This window comes from Sminthopsis crassicaudata, chromosome 4, assembly GCF_048593235.1.
Source record: "Sminthopsis crassicaudata isolate SCR6 chromosome 4, ASM4859323v1, whole genome shotgun sequence".
NCBI classification, from domain to species: domain Eukaryota; kingdom Metazoa; phylum Chordata; class Mammalia; order Dasyuromorphia; family Dasyuridae; genus Sminthopsis; species Sminthopsis crassicaudata.
In genome coordinates this window covers 66,634,098-66,650,403 of record NC_133620.1, presented here as the reverse complement: position 1 = coordinate 66,650,403, position 16,306 = coordinate 66,634,098, and the positions used below count along the sequence as shown (strand labels likewise).

The window sequence follows — 16,306 nt, the reverse complement described above, 5'->3', positions numbered from 1 at the left end:
TGCCACCGCTTGTTATTCCCCTGAATTGCAACTGTTGTTGGACTTTTATTCCTGTGATTCTTCCCCCCCTCTCACCATCCCCAACTTTAGCTCTGTAGAAGAAATAAGAAGGGAAGGATAAACCTTACATCTTTGGGAAGAGAAAGCATCTTGTATGAGAGGTGACATGCCGGTTGTGTTCTAAAGGAAGCTAGGGATTCTAAAATTGGAGATAAGGTGGAAGTACATTTTAGACATGAGGTGCCTGTGCAAAGCTGAGAGATGCAACCATGTGTATGGGAACAGTAATAGTCTAGTTTGATTGGAATAAAGAGTATCTGAAAAGAAATAATACAAAATAAACTCAGAAAGTTAAGTGGGAGTCAAATTGTAGATTAAAAAAAACATGTAATGTTTATTTTATTTTTTCTTATACATAAACCAAAAAATTTTAACATGTTTTTAAAAATTTTGAGCTCCAAAATCTCTCTTTCTTCCCCCTCTCTCTTCCTTGAGAAGGAAAGCAATTTGTTATCAGTTACATGTGCATTCATGCAGAACATTTTGTGGAATGTTTTACCTACTAAGCTATAGCATTTATATTTTATACAGGGAGAAATAAGGAAACACTAAAGATTTTGAAGCAGGAAAATGACATGGTCAGATTTATGCTTTAGTTACGTGAATTTGGCAGTCTTGTGGGGAAGGCAAAGAGTAGAGAGTAGATGCAGGGAAACCAATTAGGAAATTATTAAAATAGTCCAGGAACAAAATGATGAGTGCCTGAAGTAGAGTGATGTTTTGGTGAATGGTGAGAAGGGAAGGGGTATTAGAGATGTTGTGGAGATCTGGTGATAAAACTTAGTGACAAGGAAAGAGACAAAGTTATGAACTTGTCCTCAACCGAAATAGGTACATTTCAAGGGTGTGTGTGTGTGTGTGTGTGTGTGTGTGTGTGTGTGTGTGTATGTGTGTGTGTGATAATGATTTCCATTTTGAACATGTTGAATTTGAGGTGCTCTGGGGACATCCAGATTTTGATATCTAGTAGGAAAGTTGGCAAAGTAGGACTAGAATTCATATGAGAAAGTGGTTCCCACCCTATACCAAAATGGATACATGATTTGGGTGTAAAGGATTATATTATAAGCAAATTAGGAGAGCAAGGAATAGTTTGTCTGTCAGATCTTTGGGTAATGGAGGAATTTATGGTAAAAAAAGAGCTAGAGTACATTATGAAATGCAAAATGTACAACTTTCATTACATTAAATTAAAAAGATTTTGCACAAATAAAATCAACAAAAACAAGATTAAAAAGGAAGAATAAAGCTGGGAAAATTTTTCTATAGTCATTATTTCTGATAAAGATCTCATTTTAAAAATATATAAAGAACTTGTCAAATTTATAAGAATACAAGTCATTCCCCAATTGAGAAATGATCAAAGAATATGAACAGATAATTTTTAGATGAAGAAATTAAAGCTATCTATAGTCAAATGAAAAAATGCTCTAAATCACTATTGATTTGAGAAATGCAAATTAAGACAACTTTGAGGTATCATCTCTTATCTCTTAAATTGAAAAAGATGAAGGAAAAATAATAAATATTGGAGGGGTTGTATGAAAACTGGGACACTTATTCATTGTTGGTGGAGTTGTGAAATAATCCAACTATTCTAGAGAATAATTTGGAACTATGCCCAAAGGAGGATCAAACTGTGCATATCTTTTGATCCAGCAGTGCCATTACTGGGTCTGTATCCCAAGAAAATCATGAAGGAGGGAAAAGGACACATATGTGCAAAAATGTTTGTAGTAGCTCTTTTTATAGTAACAAAGAATTGGAAAATGTGTAGATGCCCATTAGTTGGGGAATAGCTGTATAAGTTATGGTATATGAAAGTAATGGAATATTATTGTTCTATAAAAATGATAAATAAGCTGATTTTATGAATTGATGCTGAGTGAAGCAAGCAAAACCAGGGGTACATTGTACTTAATAACAGCAAGACTGAATGATGATCAACTATGAAAGACATGGTTCTTTTCAATGGCAGTCCTGATAACTTTGAATGGAAAATGCCATCCACATCCAGAAAAAGAAATATGGACACTGAATGTAAATCAACACAGTCTATGTTCACTTTTTTTTTCTTTTTCTTTTATTTTCCTCTCCTGGTTTTTTACATTTGTTCTAATTTTTCTCTCCCAACATGATTCATAAGGAAATGTGTTTTTTAAAAATGAATGTACATGTATAACCAGAAAAAAATTAAAAATAAAAGAAAGTGGTTTCCATATTAAAATTTGGGAGTTGTTTGCATGCAGATTAATTTGATATTAGGCCACAGTGAGAGACATAACATTGAGGACTAAAGAAATGATAGTTGTGCTTCCTGTTCTGACCTGGTCAGACCAATTGGAGTTTTGTATTCAGTTCTGGCAACTGCATTTTAAAATCATTGCTAAACAGAAGAGGATCTAAGGGAAATAGCATGATAAAGCGTCTGAAGCTCATGATGTCATAGAAATTAGTCTGAGAAATTTAGAAATGTTTGTCTTGGGGAGAATTTATAAAGAATGTTGTTGCTATATTCTGTAAAGTTCTGTTGTCTCTTCAATTATAGTCCTTCTCTGGGAGGAGGTTTCTTTTCTGTATAATCTTTTCCTCTGTGAGCAGGTTTCTTGGGAGGCTTCTGGAGCCTTACCCTTCAAAAGTGTGGGATTGCTGGACTTGCGAATCCATGGGGTGTCTTCTCTTTGACTCAATCCAGACTGTTCTTCAGACTCAATGTTGCCTCTTTTTATCCTCCCAGAGAATGGGCTTGTGAGTACTTCTACAATCAATGAACTTGCTTCTTTTTAAAGTTGTGTAAACTCCTTTTAAAGGTGTGAACTAAAGGTGTGAACTCTGAGTTAGAGAATTGTTTAGACCACCTGAGTTAGCACCTTGTAATCCTAACATCTCCCCCTTTCTTTTGATTTAGAACATAGGGTGGTCATGGCCTTGAAACATAAATCCATCAATATGGGAGGTATTACACATAATTACATAAATTACACAAACACATAGTAACATAACACATGCTAGAAGTATGTAACAAATAACATGATCAAATAATCATAAATTGAGAATTTATACATGTCCATAAGTCCATTGTCCATTAGTTCATGTGCCAGAAATCCAATAATTCTGGCAAGTTTTAAAGTCCTACAATAGTCTCATCTTGCATTAGGGAATCTTTAACAGTCTTCTTATCAGCCATGCTCTTTCAGTGTCAGATGTTTCTTAGATCTCCTTTTTTTTTGAGGTTTTTCTCTTTTTTTGTCTCTCTGCAGGTGCTTGTTGCCACCTATCTGTTTCCTTCTCCATCTGTTTTCTTCTATCTGTTAAAATACAAGCAAACCCTCTCTCCCAGATAGTTAACCTATCTAATTTCCTTCTTTTTACCACTTTCTAAATTTCTTATCATCTGGCAATTACATTGAAGCTGTTTGCACTAGACACTGCCCTGTTGGTTTAAAAGGCCTGTATTCTCCCCAAGTGTAATCCATTTCTGCTGATTGCTTTTTGGCTGACTTATCAGGTAATCCTTTTCTGCCATGTGATTGCTTTTCTGCTGGTTGATCAAATCAGAGTCCTGATCTTCTAAAGGCTCTTTGGGTGTAACCTCAGTTGCAGTCATGCCCCACCTATCTTTTGATTGATATCTTGGAGCTGGGCTTCACCTCTCATTTCCCTGGAACAATCTACATTCAGAGGCCCGGTGGAAGCCCTTGTGACATTTTGGACATGGAGTTTTAGGTCTTCTCTCACCCTGTCTTCTCACTCTATCTCCATGTCTACATTGAGCTCTTAGATGTCCAACTTTTCCACATTGAAAACATCTACGAGTTTCTCTAGAAGTCCTTTGCCAGGAGGGACCCTGTCTTTCCATGTTCATCAGAGTCTGGGTGTAAAAAGTATTTGTTCCCACTGTAGCACAGCGTCTTATGATCTCCTCTAAAAGAGCATCTTTGTCTAATCCCCATATAATTCTTTGGCAAATCTCATTGGCATTTTCCTTAGCCAGATGTCTGGTCATTATTTCTGTAGCTGCATTTTCTCCAATAGTTCTTTTGACAGCAGTTTGCAAATGTCCCACAAAATCCGCAAAAGCTTCATTGGGACCTTGCTCTATTTTAGTGAAAGCCTCCCCCCGGTCGTTCTGTCCGGGGAGGGAACCCCAAGCTTTTATTGCAGCCTTAGCAATTTGCTCATACACTGTCATGGTGTAATTAATCTGTTCTGAATTCTCTCCATATTAACCTTCACCAGCAAATTGTTCAAAAGTGAATTGTGTGTTAACTCCTGTTTCCAAATTGCATCTGACTTGGATCTTACATAATTCATGAAACTCTGCAAGCCACAACAGATTTTGCCCAGGTTCTAAATATGTCCTTGCTATGGATTTCCAATCATTCGGGGTTTGGACTTCATAAGACAAACCATCTAGTAACATTTTAACATAAGCTGATGTAGCCCCATAAAGGGTACAACCTTTTTTCAAACCTTTAACTTTATTCAAATCTAAAGGTGTATATCTTCTCCTTTTTTGACCTAAAGAGTTAATCTTTTCAATCACAGGATATGCATGTATAAAATCACTTATATCCTGTCCCTCTCTCTTAGCCTTAATCAATGCTTTTTCTAATCTTGTCATAGGCTGCTTCACAGGCAATTCTGTTTGTGTTACAGCCTCTTCCCCTCCTCCTTCTTGCTCCACCCCTGAAGGGTTAATTGAGGGAGGAGATGGGAAATGCTCCTGTTGCACAGAATTGTACTTAACTTCATTGTTATCTGATTAATCCTTTTCACCTAGTTAATTGGCACTTCCCCCTCTTGCTCCTTTTCTTCTTTTTCCTTATTCTATAACATATAATTTCCTAAAGCCAGTTAAATTACATTGTAAGTTTGAAGTGTATCTTTGGAAATTGAGTTTGGAGTGGAATTGAAGTGTTCACCTAGTTGCTCTCCTACTAATTCCCATTCATCTAGATCCAATTCTTTTTCCAAAGAAAAACAAGGACATATGATCTGCACAGTTTTAAAAGTTCAGTGATCTCCAAAATTATAATCCTAACAGTATTCATATATTTAAAAGGTTGCCACATGGAAGAAGTATGAGCTTTATTCTCTTTGGCTCTAAAGGGAAGGGTTACAAGACATTAATACCTATAACTTTAATATTTGTTGAATTACACTGAGTAGAGAGAAACATGAGGTGCTATTTACTGAATAGTATTGAGGACATGTTCTTAGAAAGATCTTCTGATGTCGACTAGCTAGATGACCCCAAGGAAGTCACTTACATTTCATAAAATAAGAGTAGATATGCTTGAATCAATCAACTGATCAATCATTCAATCATCTCTATTCCAATTAAATGAATAGTTTATGTCCTGATATCTTAGTCTACTATATCAGTTATAAAACGTTTATTAAGACCCTATTATGTGTTTGTCCTCTCAAGAATCTCCCAATTCAATGGCAGAGTCAGCCCACAGATTATTTTGTACAAATAATACATATATATATATATATATATATATATATATATATATATATATATATATATATATATATATATATATATATATATATATATATATATATATGATAAATTGAAGATAATAAACAGAGGGAAGATACTAAAATTAAAGGAGATCAAGAAAGGCTTTAGTGGAAATTTTAGCTGGGATAAGAAGGAAAGCAAGGAAGCTAGACATTAATGATAAGGAGGGAGAAGGCTTCAGGAATGGAGGATAGATGGGCAATGTAATATGGAGTATGGAGATGGAATATATTCTTTAAGGAATAGTAAGGAGCCAGTGACGCTGGATTAAACAGTATATGCAGAGGTATAAGGTGTAAAAAGACTGGAAAATGTTTTCTGTTTTTAAAATTTCAGTAACTTTAGTTTGTCTTAGTCATATATTGATAATGAATTTTTTTGGGGGGAGCATATCAGTGAAAGATTAGATGCCCCTATCAAAGGAGGAATAGTAGCCACACTCTAAAACCTGACCTTCCAGTATGTGTATATGGTTTGGGAGACTGAATCCTACCATATCTTTGCACTACAATAATCTGTAAAATAAATAAAATAATAATACTTGATAAAGATAGTATTTAAAAAATCCTTTGCAAACCTAAAAATGCTATATGAATGCTTATTATTATTTTTATTATCTTAATTATGTATTATTATTATATTACATATTAGGGTATTTGTGAGGCTCATATGAGGTAATATATTATAAAATTATTCAAAAATGTTAAATATATCCATCTATCCATCTATTTATATACCATTTATTATTAAGAGAAAACTTAGGGAAGCAATTTTGTTTAACTTACTATGTAATTAAGCTCAAGAACTTTTTGAAATTTCTTATCTGGAATTCTGGAAGAAAGTTTTGATCAAGGACAATAAATATTTTCTCAATTAAAAAAAAAATATATATATATATATAAAATTAAAAAAAATTCCTTGATAAAATACCATAATCCATCTCAGGAGGCAAATAGTTAAGACATATTTCATAGAATCACAGAATTTATCATGTTTTTATCTAGATAATACTACCTACAAAAGGGCAGGAAGAGCCCCTAATGTGTCCTTGTTTATCAAATACACTCACAGGTAGAAATGTAAAATAGAGTTTGCTCCCTTGTCAGATTTTGGCCAGTTGCCTTTTTTTGGCTAAAAAGTTCATGATAGGGGGAGCTTAAACTTTCAGGCTCTGAAGGAAAAAAAAAAAAAATCCTGTGACCTTCTTTGTTCAGACCTTCTCAATATGGTGAAGGGAACCACCCCTTCCAGGCTTCGGTTCCACATGCTAACCAGTCCCATCAGAAAATGGCAGCCGCCGCAGAAAGGTTCCTGCCAGCTGACGTGGCAACTGACCATCCCTGCCAGCTGTGAGTCATACTAGCAGAGGCTGTGAGCATGGGGTGTAGCAGCTGCAGAGACAGCAGGCATGGGAACAGCAGCAACAGCAACGGCAGCAACAGCTGCATCTTCTCCTTAGGTGCAGAAGATGTAAGTATTTCTTTTTTCATCATTAACTACAAAACTACAGGGAGCAAAAAGTGGGGACAAGGCGCGAAAGGGAGATCTTTCCCCAGATATATTGGAAAGTCTTAATTTGCTCTGAACCACAACCCAGGAGAGAGGGATGGAGCAATGAGACTTTGCAAGGGAGCTAGAATACACAAATGGGTTTGTTCCAAAAACTAGTTGGAAGGGTAGTTAATTGCAGATGTCAGTTGCTGCTGCTTCATTCAAAGTGGCTTGGAGGGCCTTTCTGCAGGCGGGATAAAAATGTTTCTAGCCCGTTGGTCTGTGGGATTGATGATTTCATCCTTCTATTCACCATTTCTAGCAGGCGGATCACAGAAAGTTGAGAGGACATTGACCAAAGTTGCACTGTATAGGAGAGAGCCTTTTAAATATTTCAGGAAGGCTTCTAAAGTTAGTTAAGAGACAGTTTAGAGGCTGGGTGGAAACTTGGAGTCTGATAACTGGCAAAATGCTATCAACAAGTGACAGATTGAGCTCTGGGAACTCTGCCCCCTTAGCCTTATTCTCACCCCTACCTCCACTCCCTGGGAGCCGATGGCTATTTTACACCAGCCATTGTTGTCCCAAATGTCCTGATTTTTCAAAGTAATGAGGGGAGGCCAGCCACTGCCCCTGAAATATGCACAATCTGGGGTTGAGGGTTCATTTTTTAGCGCTCATGAAGTCATAATTTGTCATAATTCTGTAGGAAGGAGTTGAAGTATGATTATCTCATTTTGCAGATCACAAAATATTAACATTGTAAAGGACCTTAGAAGTTTGGGGAAATATATTGAATTTGGAGTCAAAGGAGTAAGTTTGGTATCCTTCTGAGCTGTGACCTCCAGCTATTTCTCTTCTTGGTATTCATATTTCTAAAATGAGGGAATTGGGCTAAATTATCTTATCTTTTTTTTTTTTTGTGGTTCTGAATTTTTTTTTAATTAAAGTTTTTTATTTTCAAACATATGGATGGATAAATTTTCAACATTGACCCTTGTATAGCCTTGTGTTCCAAATTTTCCCCTTCTTTCCACCATCCCCTCCCCTATATGGCAAGCAATCCAACATATGTTATACATGTTAAAATACATGTTAAATCCAATATATGTAAACATACTAAATGATCTTTTCACCTCTAAACTTAGGAGAGGCAATAGTACCATAGGGTGAATAATAGATTTGTGCTCAAATGGTTTGGCTTGAAAACCTATTCTATCCCTATAATATTTTATGAAGCTCCTGAGATAATGTGTGTGGAAAGCATACATGGTAGGTACTCAATCAGGGTGTTTATCAATTTACTGACTAAAGCACTTTGAAAACCTTAGAATACTATATGTGTGAGCTGCTGACAGAATTGCATTCTTGATGGGGAAACTGAGGCCTAGAAAAGTGACTTCTTAAAGAAAGTGAAAGATTTAACTTTAAGATTCTGGACTCAGCCCAATGTTTGTTCCATAATACTGCACTCTCCCTGAGACATTGGTTTTATTCTTTTAAATTGATGGTTTAGTCCGTAGAAGAATCCTATAAATGAATAATAAACTTCTAGCCAGATCATATTGGATTCCCCACAGCTTCAGCTTTTTATTGGATTTAGCCTTTTACTTCCTAGTGCAGTTTTTTTTCCTAGGTATCCAAATTGTTTGGATTTCTCTTTGGGTAAGAGTGCCTTCTCCATGATAAGCCTCTTTTATGTGTCAGCAGGATCTCACTAGGTTATAACATGAAAACAAATTAGGTTATTTTTCATTTGTTTTGTAATATTTTGCAATGCAAGTGGGGATAGAGCAGAGCCAGAGCACTGCATGGAAAAGAGGAAGCAGTTTGGGTCTGGGAGGATATTATCTAGTCCAATGTCATCATTTTTTACAGAGAAGTAAACTGAGGCCCAATGCTTAAGTGATTTTAGGTATTGAGTGTCAGAGCTAGAATTCAAACCCCATATTCTCTAAATCCAAAGAAGGACTTTTCCAATTAAATTACAGTATTGATAGGAGCTCAATATTAGATGGATTCATTTGGATAATCTAAATATCAAGATCCATTTAGTTATTAATTAAAACAGGTACATCTTTCTAGCTGCCCTTATTGGGTAGAAAGATATAAAATGTTGATATTGCTTAAAATAGAGATAGTTGTCAGACTTTGTAGAAGGAATTAGGATGTCTAAATGAAATCAGATTGAAAACTTCAAATATTAATGAACATATTGGTAGTGTGCCTTTCAATGCTCATTGTCATTGTGGCATTCCTGTCTTGATAGTAACAAGGGGAGAGACAAATAAATTAGAAATCTAAAAGAACAGTGATTGATATTTTGAACTTGTCACACAGCTGGTTTAGAACAACACAAAGCCAATTTCTTGAACATAAATGTGTACTTTCTTATTCCTAATTCAATGAGACATGTTGGATGCTATGATTCAATAGTCACAGTCAGACTCTGGGCTTTTGTACATTAGTTTGTATTCAAAAAGCAGTTGGGGAGCTTAGAATTATGCTGATGCGTACTTGTGAAATGCCTGTCTACTTCAAATCTCCAAGGACTTATAACTAGCTATCTTAAAAATAACCTGGTGAAGGTGACAACTGGTGGGTTGGCAAGTTCCTTTATTTTGAAGCTAGGAAGAATGAAATGCAAAGATAATTGGCTTATAAAAAGACTTGGGGAAGAAGCTCAGAGGTCATCCAATTCCACCTTCCCCATCCTCAAATTTTATAGATGGGGAACTTAAGACCCTGAGATATTCTAAAGGCTAATTACTGTTAGCAGAGCCTGGATTCCTTTTTCTCCTCTCTGTTCATTCTAACTCCTCATTCTCATTGCTGTCGAATTACCTCACTGTTCAGTCTCTGAAGATTTACCTCAGATTTTGTGAGTCAAACTTGGAGGTGAATATCTGAATTGACAGAATGATCATTTAAAGATTTAAATAACTGATCTAGCATTACCTGCTTTAAGGTGAGGAAGAGAACCACCTCCCCTCTGCCCAACAATTTATTACGCACTAATTGCTGAGCATTGGGAATACAGATACTAGAAGATAGCCCTTGCCTTCAAGGAGCTTACGTTCTAATGGGGGAAGACCTCATCTAAAAGGAACTGAAAAGGAGTTGGGGATATCTAAAGCACTGGATGTCTAGAGTTTAGTTATTGTCTATTTTTGAAGAGCACCAAAATGGCATCACTATGTTAGAGTGGAATTACAGTGTGCCTGACCATGGCTGATCAGACTGATACGAACTTGGAGTGCTCTGCCATAGGTTGGACACAAATAGTCCATATGAACATTTGGGGTAGGTTCTCTAATTTTGAACATTATCATAGGGCAGTTTGGAGAGGAATGACACTAAATTAAAGAAAGTATAATGGTTTTTAAAAGTTTTGATATTTCAGTTAACCCATAGGTGACCTATTTCTAATTTCACTTAAATCCAATTCAGTCAAGACGTCACTCATAATGTCATTGGTCCTCTTTGAAAATGAAGGAGGAACAACAACAACATCTTATCTAGCTTTAATGAATAACTTAACATTTGATAAATGGTAGCAAAGACTTTTTTGCACCTAAAGACGATAACACTTTGTTGTCTGCCCTTTTACAATCTACGATTTCTAGATTGGGATAGGATGGGAGGCTTATTCAGCCAACTAGTGGATCTGGTTCCATATAACCGCACATGGAAATTATTCTAAATTATTTTAGTATGGGGTGATAATTTACAAAGGGAGGGGAGTGCAAGGGATAAATAGTAAGATAATATGAGACTTCTCTAGAATGATATGATAGAATAATGATATATAATAATAGAATATTGAATTAAATTATTCTAAATCAAGATAATCTTACATGGGAGAGACATGGCCTATAACTTTAACCAAGAGTCTAAAAAGAAGTTTTATCACCATGAGTTCAAATTTGGCCTCACATATTTAATAGGTTTGTGATCCTGGTCAAGCCATTTAACCCTGCTTTCCTGTTTCCTCATCTGTAAAATGAGCTGGAGAAAGAAATGGCCAATCACTCCAGTGTCTTTGCCAAGAAAATCCCAAATGGGGGTCACAAAGAGTCTGGAACAACTTGACAACTTAAGAAATCTTGTTGTAAGGGCAGTTAGATGGCATAGTAGATAGAACACCCTCCCTGAAGTTAGAAGGACCTGCATTCAAATCCTGCTTTAGACACTTAATACTTCTTAGCTGTGTGACCCTGGGCAAATCACTTAACTCCAATTGCCTCAGCAAAACAAAACAAAACAAAACCAAAAAAAAAAAAAAAAAAAAAACACACAAAAAAAGAAAGCTTGTTGTAAACACCCATTTCCTCATTTATTTCCTTGAAAGGTGATAGGCACAGAATGCTTTCTCTGTGTTTTACATAACTATTGGTATTCACTAATTGATCAATCATAATATATGAGCTATGTACTTTTATGAAAAGCATTGGAAACAGTATAGAATTTATAGAGAAGATATAATCTTGTTAAAGACTTTGAATTAGTTTTCTCTCCTTTTGGGTCTTTCTTGTCAATTAAAAAAAATATTTCCTATTTGTAATGTAAAATGTTTAAAATATTGGAAATATATATATATTGGAGTGTTTGCATAGAGATGATCACAGAATCTATGGAAGCTAAGGAAGTTCCTAAATGATAATGTAGAGAGAAAGACAGAGCTTTATGGAATACCCATGTTTAATGGGAATGTGTGGATGATGATCTGAAAGGAGAGGAAGGTCAGACAGCCAGGAGAACCATGAAAACCTTGGGAGAGGAGAGTATCAAGAAAGAGAGAGTGATTGATTGATAATGTCAGAGGTTCCAGAGAAGGCAAAATGGAAGACAATTGGGAAAAGGCTATTAAATCTGGCAATTGAGAGAATTTTTACTATGTTAGAGAGAGCAGTGTTGGTTGAATGAAAAAAATCAGAATGCAAAGAGAATGACAGTAAAAGAAATGGAGTCACTCATTGTAGATTACCTACTCAAAAATTTAGCCACATAAAGGAGGAGAGGATGGATATCTCTAGTGATGGTTTTTTGAGAATAAAAGGATATGATGATTTTTGTAGGCAGAGGAAAGCTGTCAATAGACAGGAGCAATTGAAGATTAGTGAGAAGAGGAATGACAGAAGGAGCAATCTGCTAGAGAATATGGGATGAAAGAGGATTTTTTATGCATGTAGAAAGGCTTTCTTTGGCAAAAAGAGGGCTACTTTTTCACATGAAATGAGTGAAGGAGGGGGTAGTGGCAGAAAGTACCTGAGTTAAGTGAGATGAGGACATGGTTTGAAATTTTTTTCAATGAAATAAGATGGCTCTAAGTGTATAAAACAAGGGTTCCTAACCTCTGGACCCCGTTGTCAAGTTGGCAAGGTTTATGGGACACCTCAGAATCCTGTTTTAATACACAGGGCTATAAAAGAAACTAATTCTATTGAAATATAGGAATAGTTTTTGTTTCTTATTTTGAAAGTTGAGGGAAGGAAGTTTAATGAGGGATAAAAAGTTTGGAAAAGATTCTGTGGTGGGTGGAATAGTATGCCCATCATTGAAGAATGAATTCACATGGTTGATTTTATCCTTTGTTTTTGAAGAAGACCAAAATAACATTATCACGTTAGAGTAGAGTTACAGTGTGTCTGACTGGCTGATCAGACCAGTACGAGTTCAGAATGCTCTCCCGCAGGTGAGACCCAAAGAGTCCCTATAAACATTTGGGGCAGATTCTCTAATTTTGCACATTTTGCGTTTCCTTTGGGTTACTTCAATTCTGTTTTGCTCATAAAGCACAGTTCCTTCCCTGATGAGGGTACAGCATGTCATACAATTAATTCTAAAGTCCATCATTGAAGAATGAGTTCATATAGTTAATTGGCTGTAGAAGTTCAGCTTGGGAGTTAGAATTGTCAGGATGTGGTTGAAAGAAGCTGGCTGGGATGGAGAGGTCCTGAGAAAGTGGAACAGAATGAAAGGCTGTGGACCATCAGGGTGCCTGCTGGAGTGAGATGAAATCATGAAATACAGAAAAATCCTGTGGAACTGTGGGAAGCCTTAGAGGCTGTCTGGAGCTATCTTACCTTGGCAGTACATGTCCTGGTAAAATAAAAAAGGGGATGATGAGGAAAAAAAAAGCTATGAAAAGCACCTTTCATTACAGCAGCACATGACAAATGGTGAAAAACAGATATTGTTACAGAGGATTGCTTCATTCATTTCCTGCTCTTAGAGTCATAGATTTAGAGCTGGAGGAGACCTTTGAAGAAATTTAACCAACCCCTTTTTTTTTATAGAGTCCCAGAGAAATTGTGACTTCTGTAAAAGAACACCAGTAGTAATTATCTCACTTAGGATCTGAATTCACATCCCTCTCTTCAAATCAAGTATCCTTTATATGTTACCACATTGTCCCTCTTAGTAGCAGGAATATAGTTAGAGGGTAACAGTTGGTCTGTGTACATTTGTACCTTAGTAGATGACTTTTTGGTCTTGGGCTGTGTACCACTGGTGCATATGTATAATGTACCCCTAAGTTTATAGAACAAGGGTTTCTATCCTCTGGACCCCTTTGTCAGGCTGGCTATGTATGGGGGATACCTCAGAATCTACAAAGGAAACTACAAAGGAAACTAATTCTATTGAAATACAGGGATCATTGTATTTTTTTTTTTTTTTTTGAAAGGCAAATTCTCTGGCCCCAGGTTAAAAATCCCTGTTTTAGAAAGCCAACTAGTGCTGAAGCCAGACTTTCACCTCCGTAGACTGAAGATTGGGAAAGAATGCCTCTGACAGATTTGAGCAACCTGAGTATGGAACATGGGCCAGTTTTCTTTGGCACCCAGACTGGTAGCTAGCTGTGGCAATAACTCCCATCTCCGCCGCTTTCCAGCTGGCTCATTGCACCATCTTCCTACTCCCATCTTGTGAGAAGGAAAAGTGTAAGAATTTTAGTATGACATTTTTCAAAAGTTGTCAACTGGTTTAAGACACCAATAATAAGGCCTGTCACCATGTGGTGATTTTTGGCTCCTTGAGTCTATCAGTAGCTTCCCAGATAACCTTTGCCATTTGCTAGGAGGCTGGATGTATCAGAGGTCGTTGAGAACACAGTTTTTAGCATTATCATAAAGTCTTGGAATCAGCCAGTTCAGATCTGTTAGCCTTAGATCCATTTGAAGTATAAGTATTCAGTCAGTTTTGTGGCTCTCGGTTAAGATATCAATATCTATATTTATATCTACATGGGTATAATACACAACACCATACATATATAATGTATCACATGCATGCTTATGCATATATGTATGTAGATATAGGTATATGTATATATTTGTAGATGTCTTTATGTATATAGACATAGATACATATGTATCAATAGATATATATATATATATATATATATATGTATCTATGTATACATAAATGTATCCAGATACAAATACACAAACATATATACAGACATTTTCTAGGTAAGTCTTATTATTGCTTGTCTACAGGCTCCAAAAGAGCAGACTTTTGAATTTTATCTCTCACAGAATCTCAGTTGGAAGAGACCTTAGACACTATTTAGTCTCACTTCTACCTGGAAGAATCTCTTCTAAAACAGATAGGCAAATAGGCAGCCTTTGCTTGAAAGAATTGGGGTGAGAGGGAATCCACTATCTCCTAAGGCAGCCTATTCCATTTTTGAATAGTTTTAATTCTTAGAATACTTTTCCTAACAGTAAGAGTAAGTTAGACTTTTTTCTGAGGGTGGGTGGGTAAATTCATCCTTTTCCTCCAGAGCCAAGTAGAACAATGCTATTTCTTTTCTCATATGACAGTCCTTGGTCCTTAACACAATACTCTGCTCACCTTAAGTGTCTAATAATTATGTGTTGTTAGAATTCCTTCTCTTTTACTCTCTTCTTAGGGTGAAATTCTCTAGATAGTTGGAGGTTTCACTATAACCTATGATTTCCTGGTTGTGTAGCTCTTTCAGAAAGGTGTTATATTAATGGTGAAAGGTCAAGAGAGATTACACTCTCTATTAATTCCTTATTAATTTGACTTAATTAATTAAATTGACTTAATAAAATTAATTTTTAGTGGTATAAACAAAATCATATTAGAATTGGTCACTTGCTGTGAACCCAGTTGAAACTATGGCACTCTGTTTTTTTTTAATTTTTTTCCCCCCATTAAAGCTGATTATTTTAAAGAATGATACCACAATTATATCCACTGTTGGGCAATCTTTTCCCTAGGGGCAGAAGGTGATGTTGTGGAAGGTCAGAAATGTGACTTTGAGGCTGAAGCTCACAGGACATGTCATCAGCCTCTTTCTCTGATGTCTTCCTTGTCCAAGCTTCAAAGCAGTACATGGCCTAGATGTGGGTGAGATAAAGAGCTAGACCACGAGTTCCTGGCTGCCTTTTCTGGGGGTGCAACAGCTAGAGCCACCCATAACGCTGAAGGAGGCAAGGGAGGAAACTCAGGCCATTGATTCAGAACTGCTTCAAGCTTCTCCAGAATGTTACTGGGGTTTTATTTCCCCACTCTTCTATCCCCTACATTGGGAACCTTGTCAGGCAGTATGATGCTGGCTTAAATATCTGCTCTTATTTTAAATGGGTCATTAATGGAGACCCTAATTTCGTTTCCAGTGCATGTACTCAGCCTTTCATTTGATGACAAATTAAGATGAAATATAGTGCTTAGTTATAAGATAATATATGACATATTTTTAACAAATATAAGATATATTTCAACAAATTTACCAGAATGTATAAATCCAAATAAGTGTGATGCTTTTAAGTAGTCATCATAGGAGTTAAACTTATTTGCTTCTATTGCTTACAAATATTTTTAAAACTCTTTTTTTGGAGACTTGCCCTCAGAACCTATCAACAAGCTATGCAGTAATAGCCTATAGTTATAATATATATATATATATATATATATATATATATATATATATATATATATATATATATATATATATATATATATATATAATTGCAAAAGGCTTTGCATCTGTATTCTTGTTTGATATTCACAAGAGCACTTTGAGAAAGTCAAATAATCATCCCAATTTACATATGAGGAAACTGAGATTCAGAAAAATTCAGAAAAAATGTCACACAATAAAGAGATGTAAAACTTACACTGTGCTGTTACATAAGGGAATATCTTATTATTTAAAAGTTATAGTTGTTTTTTAAACCCCAAATA

The 16,306-nt window shown here is 35.8% G+C and overlaps 1 protein-coding gene across 3 annotated transcripts in view; it reads left to right on the top strand.

Annotated features, from left to right (window-relative positions):
- Positions 1-6,964: 6,964 nt before the first annotated feature.
- The window catches only part of SEC16B (SEC16 homolog B, endoplasmic reticulum export factor), a 69,427-nt gene continuing 60,085 nt past the window's right edge, over positions 6,965-16,306 (top strand). For 2 of the 3 annotated variants that reach the window (XM_074308447.1, XM_074308450.1), the window contains exon 1: positions 6,971-7,066. The gene's annotated coding sequence lies outside the window, so the exon portion shown is untranslated. Of the gene's footprint in view, positions 7,067-16,306 lie in introns of all 3 variants that reach the window. The other variant, XM_074308448.1, reaches the window with a different exon arrangement.